Source organism: Abrus precatorius, unplaced genomic scaffold, assembly GCF_003935025.1.
Source record: "Abrus precatorius isolate BTA unplaced genomic scaffold, Abrus_2018 Scaffold3, whole genome shotgun sequence".
Taxonomy (NCBI): domain Eukaryota; kingdom Viridiplantae; phylum Streptophyta; class Magnoliopsida; order Fabales; family Fabaceae; genus Abrus; species Abrus precatorius.
In genome coordinates this window covers 12,423,692-12,438,885 of record NW_020874373.1, presented here as the reverse complement: position 1 = coordinate 12,438,885, position 15,194 = coordinate 12,423,692, and positions in this window count along the sequence as shown.

Sequence of the window (15,194 nt, the reverse complement as noted above, 5' to 3'; positions counted from 1 at the left end):
GGAATGTCTCCCTAATTTAGAAGACCATGGAAAAGTTTTTTTTTTTTTTTAGTAAATTGGTGAGAGTTTTTGCAACAAAAGCATAACCTTTAATGAATCTCCTATAATACATTGTAAAGTCTAAAAAAATCCCTTTATTTGTTTGAGATTCTTTGGCTGCTACCATTCTAGTATTGCTTTCACTTTGTCTCTCTCCATGTGAACACCATTCCTAGTAATGATATGTCCCAAATAGTCAATCTCATTAGTTCTAAATGAACATTTAGATAATTTGACATAGAGGGTCTCTTTTTGTAACACTTATAGCATTAATTCTAAGTGATATAAGTGGACATTCCAGGAAGAGTTGTGAACTAAAATATCATCAAAGAATAGTAACACAAATTTTCTCAAATAAGGTTGAAATGCCTCATTCATCAATCCCTAAAAGTTAACTAGGGCATTTGTTAAGCCAAAGGGCATCATCAACCATTCATAATGTCCTTGTTAAGTCCTAAATGTCGTTTTGTATCTATTTTCTAGTTTAAATAAGATTTAGTGATATCATAACCTCAAATCCAGTTTTGAAAAGAAAAAAAAAAAAGCTCTATATAGTTCATTAAGCAATTCATCAACTGTAGGAATAGGAAAGCAATCCTTAATAGTAATGATATTTAAGGCTCTATAATCAGTACAAAATCTCTAAGTGCCATCTTTTTTCTTAACCAAAAGGGCTCATACTTAGTTAAATCATGTCATCATCAAGCATATGCTAAACCATTAACTCAATTTGTTCCTTTTGGCTATGACCTATAAGGCTTGACTTTCACCGGTTGTGCTTCCTCAACTAATGGAATGGAATGATCATACTCTCTTGGGGGTGACAACCTTGTCGGTTAATCAAATACTATTGCATAAGCGTATAAAAGGAGAGCCAATTTGGGCTCCATGTCTTGTTTGAAGATTGTCGATTTATCACCTACTCTTGAGTTATAAATTTTTTGTCATTGAGGAATATAGTATGTAAAGTGTTATCATCAATATGAGCCTTAAGGGTTCTCAACCACGTGGTCCAATGACTAAATCACCGATTTCCATATGCAATGCATAAACATCTAGGATCTGAATTATGTGGCCTTGATCAAAGACGTCTAATGAAGGAATACAACCTTCTACATTCATGATATCAAAGTTTCCTACCATTACTTGAAAACCTAGTGCAAATTTTTGGTTGTATAAAACTATCAGAATTACTACCATCAATTAGAACTTGTACCTCTAAGCCTTGGACGATAGCCTTTAATCAAATTGTTTCCAATCTAGTTGTGCCCTTCAATGTATTAAATGAAAGATGATGCATTATGACATGTTGTTCAAGCTGCTGGATCATATTAGCTCCTTGTTCTGTTTAGAACATTAGTGGTTGATTGGGCTCGTCCTCATCTTCTATCTCCTCTAATTAGTACAATATGAAGTGTCAATTAGGACACTTATGAGTGGTAGAAAATTTTTCATCACACTAATAACAAAGTCCTTTCTCTCATTGAAGTTGTTCAGTTGGAGTGAGTCTCTTAACTTGGTTGTGGTTAAGATTAAGCATGAGTTTGTACTTGGGGTAGGTAGAAGTGGTGGGTTGGTTTTGTGGTGGTTTGATTGGTTGGTTGGCGGTAGTAGTGTAGGCTTAGATACGGAAGATGTTAGGTCCTTTGGTTGCCTTGAAAGAAATTGAGCATTTATCTTCATATAGCTAGGCTAGGTTGACAGCTCTCGTTAATGAAAGGGGGGCATTGTTTCCACCTCTCTTTTTGTCCATGCATAACCCATTGATGAGACAGTTTCGTAGAGCTTCTGCTGGTTCAATGTTTGTTCGATTAGCCAAGGTGATGAACTCTTTATAGTAGTCAATGTGAAAACCAATTTTTACCTCTTTGGGATTGCCTCCAAAATTTAAAAAATATATAAAAATAAAATAAAATTATTTTTCAAAAAATGGAAAATTTTGAAAAAAAAAGAAAGAAAGATTGGTTCTTGGAAACGGAAGCCTTGCATTATGCAGTCTTATACCCCAATATCAAAAATCGACTTTAAGCATGAGAAAGGGTAAAACTCAAACGTTTGGCATTTTATGAAGCCCTAAAAACTCCCCCAAAAGGACCAATATGAAGGTTCAAGTAAGGGATTTGATAGAGGTGAGGGGGGAGGAAGAAATTTTAGGAGCAAAAAAATTTAAGAAAAGGAAAAGAGGAGGTAGCAACAAATTCTCGAAAAAAAATTTCTTCAAAGAAAAGAGTAAATTCTTTGGAAGAAGCAACAAATTTCTTTGAGTGATCTGAAAAAAAGAGAAAAAAAGGGAGAGAGCAAATTATTTTTTTTCAAAAAAATAGAATAATGATGAACAAATATTCAAGAGATGAAGAATATTGAGAAGAAGAAAAGAGAACAGCTTCTTTGACCACCACTTAGACCAGTTGGACACCATCTTCTTCAAGTCCAGGTATTCTACTTCTCTGTGGGCATAAAACCCACATCTTATTAAAAGTGTCTAAACATGATAAAAGTGAGAAGGAAGTAACCAAAATACGAGTTCACGGTTCTTTAAGTCTTTTTGTCAATATTATAATTTGTTTTATTATGATAGTTGATTTGAAATCATGTCAAAATTGCTGATCCATTGCTTGTCCACATGCAACCAATGAAAAGTTAGAGTAAACTTTAGGCACTTTTAAAAAAAAATATTTTCTTAGTTTATGTGCTAGAGAAGCCATGTACATGTATCAATATATGCTTGAGGTGTATTCTTGGTGACACATAGACATAAATTTTGTTTTTTAATTATTTATTTATCTTTTATCTATTTTTTATTTACTTGTTTATATATTATTTTGTTTTAATTTTTATTTTTATATTGCTCAGTTTTTACGTCTATTTTTATTTTTTTCTTTATTCTTATTTTTAGTATATTTTAACCTATCTCAATAAAATGTCCTTTTTATATATATACATTTAAATTTAATTCTTTAAATTTCAAATTATGATAATAATAAGGGTGGTTTAAAATTGCTTAAAATATAATATTTATTTTCATTATTACCATAATATTTTATTTATTTATTTATTTTTAATTTTCACTTGTCAAATTTATCTCTTCATCAAGAACCATAAAAAAATAGTGTAATATAAAAAAAAATTACTAATAATTCTTATATTTTTGTTTATGTCCAATTTATTAATTTTATTATTTTTTAATTTCAGATTATTTTTTCGTTAGTATTGTTATTCTTTATTGTATTGCGTAATTTTAGAATGTTGATGTAATTTAGTTAGTATTTTCTTATTTTGTAGTAACAAATTTTTTTAATTTTTTTTATTTTTATCTTATTAAATAAATAAATAAATAATATAATAATATTTGTATCGATTTATAATACTAATGTATAATTTCTCTGTCATAATGTATTATGTATTGACAAAGCCTAATTATACTTACATTACGTAAGTTTTATACGGTCAAAATTTAATACATTTTAACTTTAACCAATTAAGTAAATATTTTAAATGATTGAAATACCGTTATTTAAATATTTTTTTAATTATCAAATTACTAATTGATTCATTAAATTAAACACAAAGTTGCTATAATGTAGCAATTTATAGTGTTATTGTGTAGCGTCTCTACCTTTATACACTGTAAATCGTTAGAACCTATGTGTACTAACATTTTGGATTTTATACAATATAATTTTATCAAACAAAGTTTTAATCTTTTTTTATTAAATAATTTTATGTTTAACCGATTCAACTATATTTATTCATTTCATTGAATAGAATTAATTTCATATTTTAAATTGTCTTTAAGTCATATTTTGATAACTTAAATAATTAAACATTTAATTACTTAATTTTATTATATAAACTTTTACAATATTGATGTGTAATTTACATTGTCTTTGATTATCTAATAAATTATGAGGGATTTATGTATATCTTACGATATCTTAAATTCTCTTTCAATATAAATCTTCAAATTCAAATTTTTTCTCATTTACAAACTATAATATTTTTTAATTATTAAATATTTTTTTAATGATTTATATTATGGTTGTGCGATCTTTCTTTATATTTTATATTATTTCTTATAAGATACATATATAACTGCATTATCTTATATCCTAAATATTATAATTTTAGAAAAATAATTTTAATCTCAAAAATATACTTTCTCTTACTAAATTTAATTTTAATCAACTAACTTCATAATTTCAATGATAGAACTACGTGACTTTAAGTTTCTCATTGCACTAGGAGATATGTAAGAGCGAGAACTAGACCCGTCGAGTCAAAATAATTTTCAAAATAAATTTTCTTTTTGCTAAGATACCAAATAATATTTCAATACATAAATTTTCTTCTTCTAAAATAAAATACCAATATTTATTGTTTTGGGGTTAAATAAATATTTTTCAAAAGTACACTAAATTTACACAATTAATTAAAGGTAACCGTTATTTAAACCGATGTTATAGGATTTTAATACCTTTCCTATACGTAAACGACTCCCGAACTCATTTTTTATTTCAAAGATCAATTTTTAAAGTTTTCTTTAATAAACTTTAGGGGAGACTCCTCTATTTTTTAAAAAAATAAATTTTTTATTTTTAAAAGATGTTTTTCTTAACTCGTTTTTTGTCGTACCGTTGTGACTGTTGACTGTGATAGTCGGTTATAAAACCTTGTTATTGGAGGTTGAACAATAATTCTCGTGAGATTCAAATAATGAAGGTTCGAATTCAAGCTCGATGGCTTTTTTTTTTTAATGTGCCATGATAAAAATGGAAGGAAAAGTTGAGTTATTTGAAACCATGAAATTGCATGCCCATCCATGTGCATGCCAATTATTCCAATTTGTTCATCTTTTAGAATTTGGTAAAAATCAAAGTATTGATTCACAGAAAAAAAATAAAAATCCAATCTAACGCATTAGAACCATCAAACTTGTGTAGATTGAAATTCATTCTCTGAGTTGGAAATTGTTTACGTTGGTACGAAGGGTTGCTAGAATGAAGAGTGAAACTTGGAATTTGTTGCTGGTTTAAGAGGACTTGAGTTAGTGATTGCTGAATAGCTTCCATTCTTAATTCATTGGATTTAGTTAATCCAGTAATTTCAACTTTGTGTTGTCAACAATTTTTTCCACCAATAGAAAAAGTGTTTTGTTATCACCCTCCATTGTCTTCATCCTAGTGTTGTTAGCTAATACTGTAGTGAATGAAAGCACCAATGTAAGAGTAAGAGTACTGAAAAGTGTAAATATTGGTCTGAATTAATACTAAAAAGGGAAAGAAAATTTAATGGAACAATACGACAACTAATAAAATTGTAGAAAAGTAAAAGATATGGTCGTTAACTTTTCTAATAGGAAAAATAGTCAAATAAGAAAACAGAAATCAAAATGACTGAATAATAGTTTTTGATCAAAATCATCACAACTACTTTGTCATCTAAAAAAATAAGAAGAATTAAAATAATTTTTCAGAAAGAGAATAAGGCCTGAGAATTGATTCAGAAGGAGAAAGAGTTTATCAGATTTTGCTTAATTCACAAATTTCCGCAATAGGATATTTGTTGTTCTCCTCCTACTACTGCTCCTCATAGGCTCTTTGATTTCAAGATCGATTGTCATTTGTCTACCTCTTGTAACTAACTCAGAATTTATCTCATTATGTACTATGTCTTTCATGTTTGCATTCTTTTTTGGGTTTTCATCAGTGTCCATCTCAACATTAACTTTCTTCCTAACAAAATCTTTTCAATGACATTAAATTTGAATACTTATTCACCATACATCTTCTTTTAGCAATTGTTAGAGTTTGAGCAAAATAGTTAATAACAAATATTCCATTCTTCATCTATAGAATCTCCTAGTCATATTGGAGGACTCAAAATTGTGCTTCCTTTACTTTGGCAATGTCTTGGTACTTCTGGATTAAAGAATCTCATATTTCCTTCTTCAAAATTGTTTCAAGCACAATATATATATATATATATATATATATATATATATATATATATATATATATGTGTGTGTGTGTGTGTGTGTGTGTGTGTGTGTGTGTATGTGTGTGTATAACTTGTAGGTCTTTAAGTATGAGCTCCTCACAACACCTTATGCATATTTAGAAATCCTTAGATCTATAAAGTTCTAATATTCTTTTGACTTTAAGAAGTTCTTTATGAGTAATGTCTAATGATCATAGTGCTCATTCAATTTTAGAATAACATGTTGCATAAAGTTTTCATTTATAGTTATGATTGAAGTTTACTACTTCTTATTACAATGAACCTAACTCTTATAAACATATGTTATTTCAGTTTAGAAAAATAAAGTATTTTTTCTTATTTCAATAAAATAAAAAAGGCCACATTAATAGACTTTGTTTTAAAAAAATAACTTAACAAGGATAGTGAATATAAAGAAATAACTTAAATGACTAATATATATATATAGTAAAAGGGCCCATTCATCTATCATTTTAAAAATTCACTTCTTAACGATATTCATAATTTAACCAAAAATTTTTTTATAATAGTATTTGATAAAAAAAAAAATTTTAAGCCCAAGTTAAACCGTGCCAAATTCGATTTTTGGGCCTATGTTAGTTCGATCGAACTGATTTAGTTCGACTAGTTTGGGAAGTAACAAAAAAAAATAAGTTTTTTGATATTTTAGAATCGACCCAGATATTTTACCCTTTTTTTTTTTTAAAAAAAAAGAAGTTTAGATTCAAAGATTTGAAAAGACCTATAATTCTTTTATTTTTTTCAAAAACTCACCTGGGCTTGAGTAGTATTAGCGGATTTGGGCCATACATTGAGAGGATTTTGGATCTTCCAGTGTTGCCTTTTTTGGGACCAAAAATAGGGTTGAAACTTTGAATCATTGTGCAGATTTTGACAAGTGTACTGAATCCTCCAAATAATAAAGTAGAAGCACAACTGGGACATTTCCAACGAGGATCAAAGCTTTCAAGCACTATTGACTAAAAGATTTTTTATTTTTTTTTGGTTTTTGTGAATAAAAAGAAAAAGGTTTCAAGCACTAGTTTATTATATTAATTCTATGTGGATGATAATTTTAAAAGGGCTGAAGGAAGATTTAATCAAAGGCTAAATAGACAGAAATAAAATAAAGATAATTTTAACCAGTATTTCAATGATATTAATTTAGGGATTAATAACAGTAAATCTGTGTTAAAAATAATAATAATAGTACATTAATATCATTTTAAAAAAATTCTATTTTTAATTCAATAATTAGCATTTTACATATACTGTACACTAAGGACATTGGTTAATATTTGTCATAAAATAAAACAACTGATCACTAACGTTTATTAGTTTTAAAAGCAAAGGATCTAAAGATATTGATTTCACTCAATTCATGAAAATTAGCACACTTTTCAAAATAAATCAATAATCAATTTAGTAATATAATGAGTGACAAATAATTTAATATCGTTTAAGTAAAGTTTTAAATATGTATATAAAAAATTTTTAATGATAAACTTATCCACCACATATCCAGGTTGGATTCAAAAAAAAATTAATAATCAATTTTGTTAACTTCTTATCATGTTTATTTTTATTTAACACTTTTTAAAGTATTTTTCTATTATCTGTTATACCAATAAAAACGGAGATAAGGCTAGTCTCCCGCTGAGGCTTTTTTCTGGGCCGAATGTCTTACATCCTAACCCAAGACGGATAACCCATCTTGTTATATTGGTCTCAATGTACATGTAGTTTTCATATTTTTGACCCTGCCTAGTGGATAGTTATGCTATTTCTTTTGTCAAAATATAATGTTTGAAAATTTATAATTTTTTAGACCAATAAAAATAATGAAAAATTATAAATTTCTAATGAATCGTTGGATAGTAACTATTTATTCTTACTTTCCGTTTAGTAATACTAGTGTTATTTAGACGGATTATCTATTCTAGATCCCAAGTTTAGAACATTGCAATGCTATGAATTTTTCTTTATCTTCTAATAACTTTGTTTTAGGAAATATTATCCTTTAGCATTTTTCTTTATTTCTATGAATTTTGCATAGCAATGCTATATTTTGATCTTTGATGCCATGTTTCAGAAAATCTCTACTCAAAAGTGTTTATTTGGAACAAGTGTTGCGCAATATATTTTTCATACTTCCAATCCCAGGAGAGACAGAATTTGCTACATTTTTATGTCATGAGAATGGTTTAGTCATTCGATATGCGTAAATTACTCAGCCTTTTATTGCATGTCATTAACTTATGCCCATTATTGGTGGCTGCCATTGATAATGATCACTACTACCACTATCCATGCATCTTGGTCAGTTGCTGTATATTCAAGTCACCCTCTGCCGCCATCAGCTTCTTCTACTATTGTTACTAGAACACCTACCTATCAACATCTGACCATTACTTGTTAATAGATAGAAATTGATGATTTTAAGCTGTAACTTGATATAGAAAATATTTTAATATTTTTAGAAAAGTGATATAAAAACAATCTTTTTATATTCAATAGAAAGAGAATGAAAATATTTTACATACATAAGAGATTTTGAAGAATATTTTTAATATTTAAATAAGTAAGAATGCAACTTTTCCATATTCAGAACATAATAAACTTTATATATATATATATATATATATATATATATGAGATTTTCATGAAAGTGATTAATTTGGGATTGAAAAAGTTATCATACCAAATGCTAAAGATTTTTTTATAAGAAAAAAAAAATTAAAAGTAATTAAATATGTTATATTTTTTATAAATATAAATTTTATTCTAAAAATACCTATAATATTAACTGATGTAGTTAGTAATTTATATATTTAATGATACTAATAGAAAAAAAGTATAAAAAAATTTAACAATTAATGCATCTTAAATTTATCATTTATTTTTTATAATAAGGATAAAAAAAATTTAATTTAATTTTCTATAAAAAAGACCGGAAGAAGTATTTTTTATGAGGATTATAAATTTATTTTTTTTAAAAATGAATTTAAGAATACGATGCTCTCAAGTTTGATATAGTTTTTTTTTTTAAGAAAGTATTTCTAAATATGATTTAATTTCAGAGAAGTGTTATTTTGAATTTGTATGCTCATGATAAAAGTGTTACTATTCTATGACATACGATGAAAGCTATGTTGTAACTTGACACTGAATTTCGTTTCCAAATTTTTATGATATGATCTCTTTTATCATTCAAATTTTTTTTAAAAATATTTTCTTTAAGAAATGAAGGTTTAAATAAAATTTTAATTTCTACAATTTTTGTCAATTTAAATTTGAGTTCATATGCTTTGAACTTTGCTTTTAGTCATTATAGTTTATTTTTTCAATTAAGAATTGATCCTACCATCAACCTATAATAAAATCAGCATTTGCCTACGTTAGCTAATAAGTAATAATACATTTATGGCACTTGTGAGGTTGGACAATGGTCTTATTGACATGACATTTGCTTTAAACGTTAACACTTTTTTTTTATCCTTATTACCATCCTTAAAGTCTATCAACTTCTATATTTGTAGAAGTTAGGATTTGTAATCCATGAAATGTATGAGCACTAGCTCTAGAGAAACATGATTGATAAAAAAAATACAATATTTATCGAGGGTTGGCGTGGGACTACACTTCTCATGTAGCTTCCGAATTGATTCTTAATCTTGTCAGTACTTTTCATGGATGGATTATATAACGTTTGATCATCCAAAAATTATCATATAGGCACAATGAATTGGTTACTGCTCATTTTTTGAGCTATTATAGTGCAGTTGTTATTGATGATGGTGTTCATTTCCTAAATGACAATAGAAAAGAACAAGAAACCATAATATAGTAAAATATGGAGACGAATAATAAAATGTAAAAAGTATGCAGGAAAAATTTAATAGCTGTAAACTTGTGTATTGACATACTTGTTTGTATAATGAGGCTACAAGGAATTAAATCTTGTAGCGACCAATTGATGATGTATTGTAAATGTTTTGAATGTATATGATAACTATTCTGTCATTTTATTTGTTGAAGATTGGGTAATTTTTTTTTATTAATGCATAATTTTCGGTTTTATTTATTTATTTTATTACATTACATGATTGATGAAATAGAATTGAGTATAATCTTCGTAGCATATCTATCTTGAAATCAAGAACAATAACATCAATCAAACACAATAATAATTGTTAAAATGCTAAGAATTCATTAATGTATAATATCACATCATAAATAAAAAATATAAAAATGCTATAGCTGTGTTGTATAATGTCATTGCCACAGTTTTTTCTTTTTTATCTACCGTCAACTGAAATTATATACTTCCCAAAATACGTGTATCCCATATTTCATGAAAGAGTTAATTCTTAGAATCTCATCTAACTAGCAATACATTAAATGACAGAAGACTAAGATGATTGTGATGGCTAGGATAGCAAAAAGTTATAGATCCCTAGTTAATTTTGAACCTTGAGACGATGGTCCTTCATTGAAGATTGACTTTGATGTAATAGTTACACCACATCTTCTCAGGTTTTTCATCCACATATGACATAAATATCAACCCATCTAACCATGACACTCTTAACAAGTCTTGTAGCATCCATAACATTATAATTGCTCTTAACTTCTACAATTCCATAATTGAAACTCATACCATGTAATATATTCTCTCGTTGTCCATTTCAAGACTCTCAAGCATTAATACCAACTTTTGAAAAGACCATATATCATCTGACATTTCTTAAGGTCTCGTTTGCCTGCAAACATTATCAAGATTCTTTCTACAGTAAATCTCTCTTCCATGATAAATGTAAATATTAAATGTGCTAGGTAAATTATCTAAAAATGACAAACAAGGAGCATTCTATATAATATTCATCAAAATCAACTGAACATACAATAATTCTTCTTTTAAAAAATAGAATATTATAATTGTAAAAGACATCATTCTATCAACCCAACCCATAATTTCATAAACCTATGCATTATTAACCACATACTGTCGTTAATTACATAACTCTAATCCATACGTTGTCATTGCATTCACGATGACCCCATTCAAGGACAGAAACATTTTCAAAATCTAATTAGTACAAAAGATTTTACTATCACATCAACATTAATAAACAAAAGATTATCTCATATTAGATCACAAAAAAAAATGGCATTTTTAAAAATTAATTTACTAGGGTTACAGTCATTGAACTGTTATTTTGTTAGATTTTTACGTTGTCATCACAACTGACGAGTTGCTTTTCTGTAAGTCCCTCGCCACCCACTTCTTAATTCCTTTCTTTCGGAAAAGTTATCTTCAATCTTTGGTAATCATAGTAGTCTCCCATCCCTACCTCTTACTAATTGAGTAGTGGTTACACAATTTTCACAGAGAAAACGAGAAATCGACTGAGGAGTTCGAGGAAAAACCACTTTTTTGAGGTATTTTTTACTCTCTTTTTTTTTAAAATTTTTTTTAACTCTATGAGAAAGTGCAACCAAATACATTTCATGTATATATCGTTAAATAATTCAGATAAATATCATTGTTATAATAGTCATTGTTAACGATTGAGATCAATTCTGAAATAAAATGAAACTCTAAGTATTTAACACAACTTTTAATTAAAGAATATGAACAAAAATATATATATTTGAGATTTTAGTTTATTTTTCTATATGAACAAACGAAAATAAAAAACATTGGAGGTATTTAAGTCATATTTGAACTAAACATTAAATACTAATAAAATATATTTTTAAATTTATTAAAAATAAAATTCATAATCACAATATTTTTTTTTTAAAATACAATCCTAAATAAATACATTTATATTGAAAAAAAACCCTAATAAAAGCACAAACATCCTTTCCCCACAGGAAGTTGACAATAGCTGTGATGGCTAGAATCCATTAAGTATTTAGTTAAACAATCAAAATCACCCTTATCAATAAAATCATTATTGGAAATATACAATTCCTGCACTTAGAAACAATAATTTCGTAGAACTGTATCCGAAGGCACCAATAGTGTATTGTTTTAAAGGTTGAGGTCCGAGTCAAGATGATCTAAAAAGCAAAGTACTATCTTTAATTTAATGAGTGAGCTTCAATTTTCCTCTCACGCATGTCTTCGAGTTATTAGGAGTGAAGCTGGTCATTGGAATCCTCTTTTTCTTGTTTTGGTTCGTGGTCGGGGTCAGAAAATAAAAACGTTTCTATAAGCTCAGAAAAGCTACAGTTTAAATCAAAGTAAAATTGGGAAAGGAAGATAAAATTCCCCAATGAAGCGTATTTAGTTGTTGTTTGCACACCAAATGTTGTATTATATATATCTGACATTCTGACTATATAATAATTTTATCATTAATTATAATAATGCAATATCTAAATCAACTCTTAGCCTTATTGATTAATTCGTTTTTCTGTCATATTAATTACGTGGACCAAGATAATGTAAAATAGTAACTATAAATTAAAATAAATTTAAAATAGCATCGACGAGTAAGTAGAGTGAACACTAAATAAGGAGTTAGTACCCTAGACATGATGATGTGTTTTGTCCCTTAAGCCCCCACTAAAGTTTGTGTCTCTAATCGACTTGTCTTTTCGGCAAACTTGGTGGAGTGGGTGCTTCTATGCTTTGGCCCACACATTTCCCACAAAGTCAAAGTGTTAGATTTGATTGCTTCATTAATATTGTTTTAATTCTGTTTTTAATTCAATTTCTATTTTAATAATACATTTTCTTTCCATTAGCATAAGCTTGAATAAGATATGGATCGCAGTCGGAAAAATTTAGGAAAATTATTATTACTTAATGTTTCTTGTTTTTTTTTTTTGGAAAAGTTATAATATATTCTTGTACCTATGTTTTAATGAAAAACTCATTTTCTGATTCATATTTGAGTGAAGAGAAATTTTATTGGTTTTTTTTTATATCTTATAAAATTATCTATATACCTAATAAATCCTTACTCATATATTTCATTCTATTTTACTTTAATTTTTAATAATCAATAAACCAAAATATTATTTTAATATTTAAATTAAGCATGAAAGATTAATAAAATTAATTAAAAGTATAATATTTAATTTAATTAAAATAATTAAATATCTTTAAAATATTAGTTATAAAACATAAAAATATAATATATAAATATATTTATAGAAGTGTAGGTATTAGATTGATGGGATTTTACAATACCCTAGCTTGCTCTTTACTCATAAATATTGTGAGTAATAAGGCATTTCATAATTACAAACATATATGATGGGTATTTATTATATTTAGATTCAATTGTTATGTACGTGTGTACGAGTGAATGTAGGCAATAATTTATTTTCTAATTATGTTATCACTTCATTAGTCTAAGCACAGGTAAGATGTCATGAAAACATATATTTATGTGAATCAGAATTCAATTTTAAAGTATATATTTTATCATAAAAATTATTTTAATGAAATTAAAAAAAGATAATAAATGCATCTTCAACTTATCATTAAAAAAATAAGTATGAGTATTTGACCCCAGATGCTTGTATTTGTTTCTAATTTGATTGTTTTTGAAGAGGCTTGCTATAAAATCACGTTTCATAGTAGGCAAACTATTTACTGTTAGAATTTTGGCTTTCTAAATTGAGGAGATCTTGTAACTTAAAAAGTGTATTTTTATTATCCTTAATTTAAAAATGAATTATATATAATAAATACATAATTAAAATGATCAATTTGTATCGGGAAAGAAATACCTTATAATAATGGAGTTAAGTAGCTGAAGGGGTGTCTTTAATGGAGCTGAATTCTACTCAGCTGTTACCAACTAACGAAGTAATTGATGTGTAGTAAAAGCACTTTGGTATTGTATTGAACGCGTGGCAGTAATTCCTGGCTTCAACAGCCTAAACGTGCTTTTATTGAAAATACACAACTTCTTCAATTCCTATCCTGAATGAACACGTAAATATGTGTTAGGGTGACAATGCGTTCCACTTTTAATAAACTTGATTTTATTTAGATCAAGGGATATTTTCTTCCATTTTAAATATAAATAAAAATTTTTAAATTACGTTAATTAAGAAAGTTAATTAATTTTATTAAAAATAAACTACACCCTCTAATATATCTTTCACAGTCATTTATAAATAATAACATTTTTATTAACATTAAATAAATGTTATTAGTTAATGTTTTAAATCCTTATTCTAAATCGTAAAACCAAGTTGTAAAAGTTAATAAGCCATTTAGCATTTTAATGGAATAGAATTAAATTTGATTATTAATTTTAAGAACTCTCTTTCCATTTTCAAAGTTATATGAAATTATTAATTCATATTACAAAATTTAAAAATATAAAAATAAAATTGAAAAAGTATAAAATCAGTTAAGATTTGTTTATATTTTACACCACCACATCTTAATTTAGATTTACTTATATTTGATATTGAAAAAAGTGTAATTTATATTTATTTTTTTAAAAAATAATTATAAAGTAAAAACTTAATTGTTTAAATTTATCATAAATAATTTACACATATAAAATATAAAAGAAATATATTTTTTAAAACGACACAAATACACTTTTTTATATAAAGTTAATAAACAATTATTGCAAATTCTGAATTATCTTTATTTGTTTAATTTCGTATATCCTATCCTTTTCAATTCAGGGAAAAAAGAAGTATGAAAGTAAAGTAAAAGGATAGAAAGGGGTTGTGAAAAATTGAACTTTTTCCTTGTACTTTTACGAGACATTTCCTGATAATTGCAATACTAGGATGGGTCCCCTAGAATTGATCTTTCATTTACTCAATTTATGGGTGAGGTATGTGTATTCATTATTAAACTAAACTATTTTGAATAACCCAATCAACAAATAATAACCAAGAGGGTACCTGGCACTTGAGAGGTCAACAACTCACAAATCACAAGTTATAAGATAAGTGCAACAAAAATGAGAATGTCCAATGTAATGTGGATGGTTCATGACTCTCTATTTGGTGATAGATGCCTAATTAAGTGGTATCCATTCCTTTCTTATAATGGAAAGGAATTGATTCATGATTTTGCTTGCTGTGCAGTCCATGTCCATAATCTCTATAATGTAAATTTAGCTTCGGACATTGCTTATATTGGATAAATTACCACAAGTAACACG